The sequence below is a fragment of the Schistocerca serialis genome, chromosome 4 (genome assembly GCF_023864345.2).
Source record: "Schistocerca serialis cubense isolate TAMUIC-IGC-003099 chromosome 4, iqSchSeri2.2, whole genome shotgun sequence".
Taxonomy (NCBI): Eukaryota; Metazoa; Arthropoda; class Insecta; order Orthoptera; family Acrididae; genus Schistocerca; species Schistocerca serialis.
Window position 1 is genome coordinate 12591110 of NC_064641.1, and position 12626 is coordinate 12603735.

The 12626-nt window shown below is 40.2% G+C and overlaps 1 protein-coding gene across 1 annotated transcript in view; it reads right to left on the bottom strand.

The window, feature by feature from the left end:
- Nucleotides 1-12626, bottom strand: part of LOC126473704 (intraflagellar transport protein 172 homolog) — a 358573-nt gene that overhangs the window by 243669 nt on the left and 102278 nt on the right. The window lies entirely within an intron of this gene.

Below are 12626 nucleotides of genomic sequence, written 5' to 3' on the forward strand. Positions count from 1 at the left end.
CTGAAGACAATTCTACGTCATCCAATGAGATTCCACACCACAGATGTGTCTGGAAATGCCCTAGACAGCGGTGGTATATAAATCTGTCACCCATAAGCCTGACAACCCACAGTGATGGCCTGCGTTGTCAATTCTTTTCATAGCAAGACCCCTTTGGTTGTCATCCACAGGACTCTTACAGCACAGTGGTACATCAACGAGATTCTACGCCCCATTTTGTTGCCCTTCATGGCAAGCCATCATGGGCTTCCACGCTTACATTTCAGAAATATAATGGCCCTCTGCACATGGCGAGAGTTTTTACTGCTTGGCTTCTTGCTTGCCAAACCCTATCTTGGCCAGCAAGGTCGCTAATCTATGTCCAAATGAGAATGTTTGGAGCATTGTGGATAGGGCCGTCCAACCAGCTCAGTAGTTTGTCGATCTAATGCCCCAACAGGGCAGAATTTGGCATGATATTCCAAAGGAGGACATCCAACAACTCTATAGTAAATGCCAAGCTGAATAACTGCTTGCATAAGTGCCAGAGATGGACCAATGTGTTACTGACTTGCTCAGTTTGTGAAGCTCTTTCTCTTGAATAAGTTATCCAATTTCTCTTAAATTATAATCATTTGTCTGTTTGCACTAGAACATGACATCCATCAATTGCTGCCCTGTTCTGATTATTCATTCGTGGTATTTAGTTATTTGTCTTAGAACTTACTGCAGTGGATACATATGGCTGGCTGATTGCTTTACTAAAAGTGGATGCTCCAACCTCTCTGCAAAAATTAAACCTTCAACCTGGAGGGTGGAGTCTGGACACTTCACGAAATTTTAAAACCCACACCACAGACTCCTCATTGTCAGATAAAACAGAGGGAAGTCCCAACCCAGATTTACTGCTGCCTTTTGTTGCATTATAAAATATACTCAGTTAAAATATGATTATCTGAAATACACACACCACAAGTTATATAAAGTCTTGCTGGAGTAGAAATCAATGGATCTGACAATAGCGTCATACAGAGCCAAATCCGTGAGAGCCAAATCCGTGAGACGTACTCAGGAAAAACGAGTGAGCTGCCAAAAGAGTTCCCCTATTTAAAACCATCAGTGCTCACTAGAACAGAATTGTGGTGTTTTTGTAGAATACTGCTAAAAGTATACTTGAAAACAGCACCAGTTTGCTATGTTTTATAAAAATTGTCACAGCTAAAATAGCTCTGGGCCTCTTAGGAAGCCCAAACCTTATCATGAAACATTAATATTTGCACACCAATATCCAAAATACAGGTCTTTGCACAAATCTCAAAGGACCACATTGATCACAAATGGTTATTACAAATTCACTCCATTGCTGAGGAAGCAATGGTATGGTGTGGAGACGATTGTGACATGGAGGAGGTCTTACATGGCTGTCGCAAGATGAGCAGCAGCAGGCTGATATAAATTGGTAGTTCACTAGCATCCGCACATAGGGTAGGAGTGGAACTGGTTCTAGGTATACCTGTGCTCAGCCTGCTTCCTTCATGGGGAACCATAGCAAGGATCTTCAAATCAGCTGATCAACAGACCCATAAATCATACTGACCCAGGATCATACAAAGGCTCTATAAAATTAAAGTAGGCATATTCTTTCTGCTTCCCATATTTTGCAATTTATATGCTTTAAAATACTGAGCACTTTGAGGATCTGTGCTTTAACCCATTAACATAAAAGCCCAAGTAATCTTGTTTTTATTTTGACAGAAACTTACAATCCCGAGTATATTTGGGCAACTTAAGAACAGACCTTCGAAAAAATAAAACCCCCTTATATACGTTTCAGCACTGATAGTTAAGTGTTCAGCGACAAGAGCTCGGCTGTCGTGTTTTGGTGGAGGCTGTTGCCAATATCAAAGCAGGTGAACATAAAAATTAGAAATAAAGGTAGTTTAATAGATAATCCTAAGGGCCTGGCAAACTTTATAAACAACTACTTTAGTAATATAGCAACAAAACTGCAAGGAAAGCTTCCTAAAACACAACACACAATGGCAAAGAACTATTTATCCCACACAATGCTACTGCTACCCACAAATGGAGAGGAAATCAGTAGCATTGTACATAAATTCAAGAGTATATCATCCACAGGTTTAGATGAAGTTCCAATGTGTATACTAAAAGACTGCATTAGCAGCATAAAAGAACCCTCACCAGACATTATAAATGAGTAATTCTCATCAGGTTACTTCCCTAATTATCTAAAGCACGCAAAAATTCTTCCCACACAAAAAAAAGGTGATACAGAAAATATAGAGAATTACAGACCAGTTTCATTGCTGTCTTCTTTTTTAAAAATAATGGAAACTATTATGAAAAACAGACTTATGGACTACTTAAATAAATACCAACTCCTATGCAAAGACCAGTTTGGTTTCAGGACTGGACAGGGAACAGAAGCAGCTATAGAAAAATTTACAAGAGTAGTTCTAGAAGCCCTAGATAAAGGAGAACAAGTAATAGGCACTTTCCTAGAGCTCAGTAAATCATTTGATACAGTTGACCATGAAATACTACAAGGTAAACGTGAAGCACTAGGAATCAGGGGGGTTGTAAATAAATGGTTTATATCTTACCTTGCACACAGAGTGCAGAGGGTGGAGATATCTCAAATTTCAAGTAGTTCAAATTATTTAGTGAAACATCTTTCCGATGAAGAATATTTGAACATTGAAGTACCTCAAGGGAGTGTGTTAGGCCCAGTACTATTTCTTATTTATATTAATGACTTCCCACAGTGGGTAACACAAGGCGAAACAGTGTTATTTGCTGATGACAGCAATATAATAATTACAGGCAGGACACCAGAAATGTTAAATGTAAAAGCTGAAAATGGACTTATGGTAGTTCACAACTGGTCAAATAACAACAAAGTAACCCTTAATGTGAAAAAGACTAATAAGATAAACTTCTATATAAAGAAAAAAACCGAATATGACAAAACTTAAAGTTCAAAATGAAACCATAGAGTGTGCAGCCAGCAAAAAATTTTTGAGTATGTATGTTGATCAACAATTAAAATGGGATGAAGATATTAGGATGCTTGGGAAAAAAATTTGCATAGCATGCTATGCCTTATGAATATTAGTCTCTGTGTGCAATAGTTCATGCCAGAGAATGACATACTTTGCACACATACATTCTATAATACATTACGGCATAAAATTCTGGGGTGCAAATGCCCAAAATGTGAAATATGTTTCAGATTGCAAATAATGAGCAAGAGTCACAAAAGAGCACACTGCAGTGAGCTATTTAAAAAACGGGGTATTCTGACAATCCCAAGTGAATATATCTTGCAAATTACAGTTTTTATTCACAAAAATATTGAGCAATATTTAGCAAACAGCTGCATACACGATCACCAAACCAGAAACAGCAATTGCTTGTACCTAGATAGAATGAATAAAAATAAAACCTAAACCACTATATTTTACCAAGGTGTCAAGATATACAATAAATTGCCAAAAGAAATCAAAACATAAAGGAACTCTGTAAATTTAAAGCATTTCTTAAAGAATATTTATTAAAAAATAGTTTTTACTCGATTAGAGAATTCATGCAGCATAAAATTGGCATAAATAAATAATCAGGTTAATCAATTATAAAGTGGACATTCTAGATTGTAACCGACCCATCCAAGTATTAGAGGAGTCCTGTGATCTATTTCTCCTGATTGAAGCAGGTTCTTCTGCATTATGTAATTCAATGATAAATTGTGTGTGTAATATACATACATATATTATGAATTTCTTATATGAATATAATAGAGGGAAACATTCCACATGGGAAAAATATATCTAAAAACAAAGACGATGAGACTTACCAAAAAAAAGCGCTGGCAGGTCGATAGACACACAAACAAACACAAACATACACACAAAATTCTAGCTTTCGCAACAAACGGTTGCTTCATCAGGAAAGAGGGAAGGAGAGGGAAAGACGAAAGGTTGTGGGTTTTAAGGGAGAGGGTAAGGAGTCATTCCAATCCCGGGAGCGGAAAGACTTACCTTAGGGGGAAAAAAGGACAGGTATACACTCGCACACACACACACCCATATCCAACCGCACATACACAGACACAAGCACAAACTGTTTGTGAACTAGAAACGGTGGATTTTATAGCAGCGGTAGTGTTGAAAGCGGAAAAAAAAATTTTTTTGGTTATGGTTTGGAAGTGGGTTACGTATTATTACATATTACGTATTATTGAGTATATATCGGCGGGATAAAATTGTATAATAGATTACGGTAAAAGGGAGAATGTGAATACAAAGTGAAACTACTGGCAAAAACAGAAAGAGAAAATAAGACGACAGAAAAGATTTCGAAATGCAACAGTGACAATAACAAACGTAATTGTTGGGTTCAAATTAATGATATGAATATAATAGAGGGAAACATTCCACGTGGGAAAAATATATGTGTCTGTGTATGTGCGGTTGGATGTGTGTGTGTGTGTGTGTGTGTGTGTGTGTGTGTGTGTGTGTGTGCGCGAGTGTATACCTGCCCTTTTTTCCCCCTAAGGTAAGTCTTTCCGCTCCCGGGATTGGAATGACTCCTTACCCTCTCCCTTAAAACCCACATCCTTTCGTCTTTCCCTCTCCTTCCCTCTTTCCTGATGAAGCAACCGTTTGTTGTGAAAGCTTGAATTTTGTGTGTATGTTTGTGTTTGTTTGTGTGTCTATCGACCTGCCAGAGCTTTTGTTTGGTAAGTCTCATCATCTTTGTTTTTAGACAGAAAGAAGGATCCTTTATTGTATGATTATATGATAGCGGAACAAACACTGGTAGCAGTTACTTCTGTAAAATATCTGGGAGTATGCGTACGGAACGATTTGAAGTGGAATGATCATATAAAATTAATTGTTGGTAAGGCGGGTACCAGGTTGAGATTCATTGGGAGAGTGCTTAGAAAATGTAGTCCATCAACAAAGGAGGTGGCTTACAAAACACTCGTTCGACCTATACTTGAGTATTGCTCATCAGTGTGGGATCCGTACCAGATCGGTTTGACGGAGGAGATAGAGAAGATCCAAAGAAGAGCGCCGCGTTTCGTCACAGGGTTATTTGGTAACCGTGATAGCGTTACGGAGATGTTTAATAAACTCAAGTGGCAGACTCTGCAAGAGAGGCGCTCTGCATCGCGGTGTAGATTGCTCGCCAGGTTTCGAGAGGGTGCGTTTCTGGATGAGGTGTCGAATATATTGCTTCCCCCTACTTATACCTCCCGAGGAGATCACGAATGTAAAATTAGAGAGATTAGAGTGCGCACGGAGGCTTTCAGACAGTCATTCTTCCCGCGAACCATACGCGACTGGAACAGGAAAGGGAGGTAATGACAGTGGCACGTAAACTGCCCTCCGCCACACACCGTTGGGTGGCTTACGGAGTATAAATGTAGATGTAGAATTTATTATATATATAGCTTGTATTTCATTCTCTTATGTGACAAAATAATGTACATATGTATGTATAATGACGACATCCATACAAAGAAATTTGTTTACCGATGAATAAATAAATAAATAAATAAATAATAAATAAATCATCTTTACTATGTGCAGCTTCAGATACTCGACAACAAAACATGCACTTTCAGCCTCTCTCCTGCATTGATGCTTAGGTAATGCTTTCAAAAAAGGATGGCTATAGTGATCCTGAATTTAGCATTGAAGTTAGTGGCTCAGAAAGTGAAAAGAACGTGAAATAAATACTTCCACAGTGCTCCAGCCAGCTGCTCCAAGATTTATGTTCACAGGAAATCACCGTAAAATACATCGCCAGACGTCATAGCTACACAGAAACTAAAAAATAACCTCAAGTTTCAGGATACTTTCGTCGAAGTCCAGTGTGTGAGTTTACTACGGATTTTATTACTGGTAATCTTCAAAAGTTGGAACTCATTATTTTGGGCTTTGAAAGCTATCTTTATATGTCTATGTGTAATGTCATTCATTATAGGATGTTATTTATTAATAAAAGACTATTATTTTTTGGAATATAATTTGAAAAAAAAATCATTATGTTATGGGGTTAAATACTCCAGGAATGTAAACCAACCACGTTTCCCAGCTGAAAACGGAATGCACGGTTTCTCATGAAAAAGTCTTATTTAAACAAGTGAATACCTTGAAAGCTATTTCATAAGCAAATTTTAAAATCATCTACTTTGTCATATCATTACAAAACTTCTTCAATCAACAAAAAGATAAAATAAAGGGAACACTGACGACACAGTATTATTAAATGAGATTAAACAAAATAACATCAATTAGATGAAATAATTTGGAATAATTAAAACAGTATCCTTTTCACCACCCAATACACTAACGTCCTAGGAAAAACCTCAAATCTCACGGAGTGAGAGCAAATCTCACTATTGATTGTGATCATTCTGGTTGGCAAAGCTGAACAAGAAAGACTACACTACATATATTCTGTTACCTTGTCAAGGTCTTTGGTTGTGTGAACCAGGCAGTCTAACTCCTGTAATACAAGGCAGAAAGCCACACTGACAATCCGCATCATAATGGAAGGCCATAAAATGAACTGTCTCACAGTGTTGAGTGTTAAGTGTACCCTTTTCCCTAACCTACATAAATAACTTTTCATGAGTTCAAAAAACTGTTCAAAATCTGTTTTCTAATGACACATAAATAGTAATCAGTAGTGTAAATATAAATGTATTAGAGAGAGACTTGACCGACATCTGGTTTACAACAAAGAGACTCATATTATATAATATTGTATCAGAGGAAAAAACAATCAAGAAAACTAATAAACTATGAAACAGAATTACTGTTGATTACTCACCAACAGGAGGCATAGTACCATCAATAAGACACATTTAACAGTAAAAAGGTCACATTACCTGGCATTCAGAACAAGTAGCACCTCCATCAAGGTTGATAGAGGGATATGCTAAGGAAGGTTAGATATCAAGGGCAAGTCACTCAGACCCCTGGCTGAGGGAGAGACCCATCTGTAGTGAAGATGAGGGTAGACAATGATGAAGGGGAAGGCATCAGAGATGTAGGTCAATAATGGTACAGTGTAAGCACTCTTCCACCTTCAGTCCAGAAATGATAAGGAAAGAGTGAGGAATAAACTTACGAAGATGATCAGTTTAATATGTATTGCGCTTATAAATATGGCTCATTGTACTGACAAGGGATACTCCCCATTGCACCCCCTTCAGATTTAGTGGTAAGATGGCCCAGTGGATAACCCGCCAAACCTGAACACAGATCAAGCATGAAAACAGGAAGAAGCGTTCTGAACTATCAGAAAAAAAGGAAAATAGAAACAGTGAACAGCCTATGAACAAGAAGTGCAATAAAGAGCAACATGAATCACCAATAGTGTCATGGGTAAGCAGACGTGGTGTTGGATTGCCACGTGGGCAAGGTGTGTTCAAAATTCACTCATGCCAATTTTTTTTCTTTTTTTTTCCACAACATTATGATCTGTCTGTCCCATCATTGAAATGTTTGTTCTGTTTCTGTAGTCTTGATAGTTGTCATATGATACACTGGTTACAGAATATGAGTCACGTGGTAAGAATACACTATCATTGCAAGTAAACTTGATAAATAGTAAGAGTAAGCGAGATATCACATAGACATCTCACAGAAATGAAAACAATAAATAAATGGGTGCGAACTATATTAAAACAAAAGAATTCCAGAATACAGACTTCCAAAACAGAATAAAACTTCAAAAATGTTGAAAACATATGTTTTGACAGAGCACAGAGAAACTGCACAATTGTGGAACTGTTGCATTCATTTGTTGCAACTTATGTGATAAACTATTATTCGTCATTTTCTTGGGAGAGATCACATTCACATTCACATGAACACATATATCGGGCAAGGAGGCATATCTCACTCACTTACCAGTCGAACAACTTAGGTGCTTTGGATGCTAATAGAGTAGTTGCGCAGAATCAACTGTCATTATAGGTCCCTACCTTACACCTCACTGTTGCAAATGGATGTTACACCAAGACACAGACACAAATTTGAATAAAGCAAACAGCGGGAAAAAAATGATAATATTGGCACAAGGTAGGTTTGAACATGGCTTGCCCACTTGACAGTCCAGCCCCTTTACCACAACTACATTTGTCTTCCTGGCTGCACTATATTGCACTTCTTGTCCTTCCATTTTTATTTTGCTTTTTTTTCACAGTCCAGTACACTTTCTTCATGTTTTCATGTTTGATCTGTGTTCAGTTTTTGACGGGCTGTCCACTGGGTCCTCTTACCACTAAATCTGAGAGCGGTGCAATGGGGAGTGTCCCTTTTGAGTTGAAAACCAAGATGCTGGCTTACTTTGCTTCTGTCCACTAACTGTTGTCCAACAGAATTATCTTCTAGGGCACTGAAACTACACTCCTGGAAATGGAAAAAAGAACACATTGACACCGGTGTGTCATACCCACCATACTTGCTCTGGACACTGCGAGAGGGCTGTACAAGCAATGATCACACGCACGGCACAGCGGACACACCAGGAACCGCGGTGTTGGCCGTCGAATGGCGCTAGCTGCGCAGCATTTGTGCACCGCCGCCGTCAGTGTCAGCCAGTTTGCCGTGGCATACGGAGCTCCATCGCAGTCTTTAACACTGGTAGCATGCCGCGACAGCGTGGACGTGAACCGTATGTGCAGTTGACGGATTTTGAGCGAGGGCGTATAGTGGGCATGCGGGAGGCCGGGTGGACGTACTGCCGAATTGCTCAACACGTGGGGCGTGAGGTCTCCACAGTACATCGATGTTGTCGCCAGTGGTCGGCGGAAGGTGCACGTGCCCGTCGACCTGGGACCGGACCGCAGCGACGCACGGATGCACGCCAAGACCGTAGGATCCTACGCAGTGCCGTAGGGGACCGCACCGCCACTTCCCAGCAAATTAGGGACACTGTTGCTCCTGGGGTATCGGCGAGGACCATTCGCAACCGTCTCCATGAAGCTGGGCTACGGTCCCGCACACCGTTAGGCCGTCTTCCGCTCACGCCCCAACATCGTGCAGCCCGCCTCCAGTGGTGTCGCGACAGGCCTGAATGGAGGGACGAATGGAGACGTGTCGTCTTCAGCGATGAAAGTCACTTCTGCCTTGGTGCCAATGATGGTCGTATGCGTGTTTGGCGCCGTGCAGGTGAGCGCCACAATCAGGACTGCATACGACCGAGGCACACAGGGCCAACACCCGGCATCATGGTGTGGGGAGCGATCTCCTACACTGGCCGTACACCACTGGTGATCGTCGAGGGGACACTGAATAGTGCACGGTACATCCAAACCGTCATCGAACCCATCGTTCTACCATTCCTAGACCGGCAAGGGAACTTGCTGTTCCAACAGGACAATGCACGTCCGCATGTATCCCGTGCCACCCAACGTGCTCTAGAAGGTGTAAGTCAACTACCCTGGCCAGCAAGATCTCCGGATCTGTCCCCCATTGAGCATGTTTGGGACTGGATGAAGCGTCGTCTCACGCGGTCTGCACGTCCAGCACGAACGCTGGTCCAACTGAGGTGCCAGGTGGAAATGGCATGGCAAGCCGTTCCACAGGACTACATCCAGCATCTCTACGATCGTCTCCATGGGAGAATAGCAGCCTGCATTGCTGCGAAAGGTGGATATACACTGTAATAGTGCCGACATTGTGCATGCTCTGTTGCCTGTGTCTATGTGCCTGTGGTTCTGTCAGTGTGATCATGTGATGTATCTGACCCCAGGAATGTGTCAATAAAGTTTCCCCTTCCTGGGACAATGAATTCACGGTGTTCTTATTTCAATTTCCAGGAGTGTACATTAAATAAAGTATTCTGCCAGCAAATGAGCAGTACATGATTTTTGTAAAGGAAATAACCACACAAATTGTACAGGACTCTTCAAAGGTGTTAGAATTCTTACACATAGTACAGTACCTGTAATATTACTTATTCCTGATAACAAAAAATATCTGGATTGAACTGTGATTTACAAAACCACAATAAAAGACACAGAAAACATCCCTGTCAGTTTTGCTCCTTCATCTGTGTTTCAGAGTGACAATCTATGTTTTCTTGGAATGATCTTTACCTAGTCTCAATTAGACATAAAACAAGTAATTGGTCTCACAAATTCAAAGGAAAACTAAAAATGTTTCTTTTGGCAACTCCCACTACAAAATTATTTGTTTGCCTATATTCTAGGACTGAAGATTAATGTCAGCTAGACAACAAGTAACAATACTTATTGTAACCTTGGCTCTATTCTCATTCCTCATGGATAATTATTGTTCTATGATAGAGTTCAATATGGTAATGTAGATCGTAAGCTAGCAATAGCAGAGATTTAATATAACAGCACAAGCAACAGCTTTCTTGGTAGTAGTAGTATTCCTGCCAAATTTTGTTATATTACATTTAGCTTGAATTAGCAAACAAAGTTTATAACAGATTAAAACTGTGTGCCCGACCAAGACTCGAACTCGGGACCTTTGCCTTTCGCGGGTAAGTGCTCTACCATCTGAGCTACTGAGGTCCCGAGTTCGAGTCTCGGTCGGGAAGACAGTTTTAATCTGCCAGGAAGTTTCATATCAGCGCACACTCCGCTGCATAGTGAAAATCTCATTCTCGACAGTTTATAACAGTTCAACAAGTTTATTATTAGTATATAGTTTATAACAGTTTCTTCAATTTTTATTAATATATACCTTGACTTCCATGCCTCTCAAGGTTCTTTATAGTGGATCTACGGGACACAATGAATGAATGATCTATCCACTGCATGGGGATGTTTAGCTCTGTGTTCCCCTTGGTACAGTTCACTAAGAGCACTCTATGTATCCGTGTACACAGTACTTAGGCAATTCCCAGTACTAGTATTATTTTCATTGCTAGGATATATATACTATGTGCTATCTTAAGGTTTCATCCTCAGCCTTCTTTTTCTTATTACCATCATTCTCGCCATCAATACAAGACTCAAAATTACACACTACATTAACCTACCCTTGTCACCTACACAAACAATTACAATGACACTTTATATAGGAAATGTGTATAATGGGTTTGAATAAAGACAGTATTTGCGATTTAACTGGCTGGACATCGAGGCAACTCCCCAGCCAAAAATGTAATACAAGATTTTTTAAATTTTTATTCTTTCATTGTTTTTTAATAAACATTCTTTGTAAATAAGGTCATATGCCAGGCCTCTGAGAACTACCTGATCTCAGTTCTATTACGCGTATCTGAGATGGTGTTGAGAGAACTGTTCACCTCTTGTTCCACTCCAGATAATCACTGTGGGATGAGTACTTCAGATAATCACTGTGGGATGAGTACAGGTTCTGAGTAGTTATGTATCAGCATGAGTTCTCACAACTTTCATTGTAGTGTAGCATCCATGTCATAATTAGTCTTTGCATCACAAGGATAACTCTATTACAAACTTGTCTCTAATTAAACCATACATTAGTGTATTATCTACAGCAACATGAATACACTTATAAGCCAAAACATTATGACCACTGCCCAATGTGACATTGGATGCTGCCTGGTGGCATTGTGGGAACATGATACAATAACAAAAGTATGTAAGTGAAGTGGGCACAGATGGGGGATCACCCTAGTGAAGATACAGGCTGCAAATGCGGAAATTCATTGAGATATCAACTTTGACGAAGGGTAGATTATTATTAAACAGAGCCTGTGGAAAAATATCTTGAAAATGGCGAAGCTAGTCAAATGTTCGCTTGCTATTGTCGTAAGCCTGTACAGAAAGAGGTAGAAGGACAGTGAAACTACCACTGGGTGCTAAATGGTTGGCTGTCCACAATTCTTCACGGTCAAGGGATTCAGAGGCTTGCCTGCTCTGTAAAGTAGGATAGATCATGATCTGAGGCATCTCTGCTGAAACAGCACAATACTACTGCATGTGCAAGTGATTCAGGGCATACCATTCATCATACATTTTTGAACATGGAGCTCTACAGTAGACCACCCCCAAATGTGAAAATTTGGCCCAATGACAACATCAACTACGACTGCAGTGGGCACAAGACCATCAGGATTCAGGTAGATCAAAGGAAATGTGCCAGATCTTTGGGTGAATCACATCTTAGCTACACTAGGTCAATGGTCATCTCCACTAACACCGTCACTGAGGTGAATGGTACCTCGAAATGTCCAGCACTCCAAAGAAGCAGGCTGGTGGGAGCAGTATTATGCTATGAGATACATTCTCCTGCACTCGCATCATACCTGTGGTAATAATCAAAGACATGCTGACAGCTGAAAACCATATGCATCCCTTCATGCTTCATATACATTCCCCAATGGCAACAGCATCTTTCAGCAGGATAATTGTCCCTGTCTCGGAGTCGGAACCATGCTACAGTGGTTTGAGGAGCATTACAGTGAACTCACATTGATGTCTCAGTGATCAAATTTATCTGATATAAATCCTATGGAACCCATCTGGGTCACTATGAGACGCCATCACCACATATGCAAATCAGCAGCCTGTTATTTACGCGAATTATATGACCTGTGGATAGAGATCTAATGTCACATACCTCAACACACAAGCTATTAAGTAG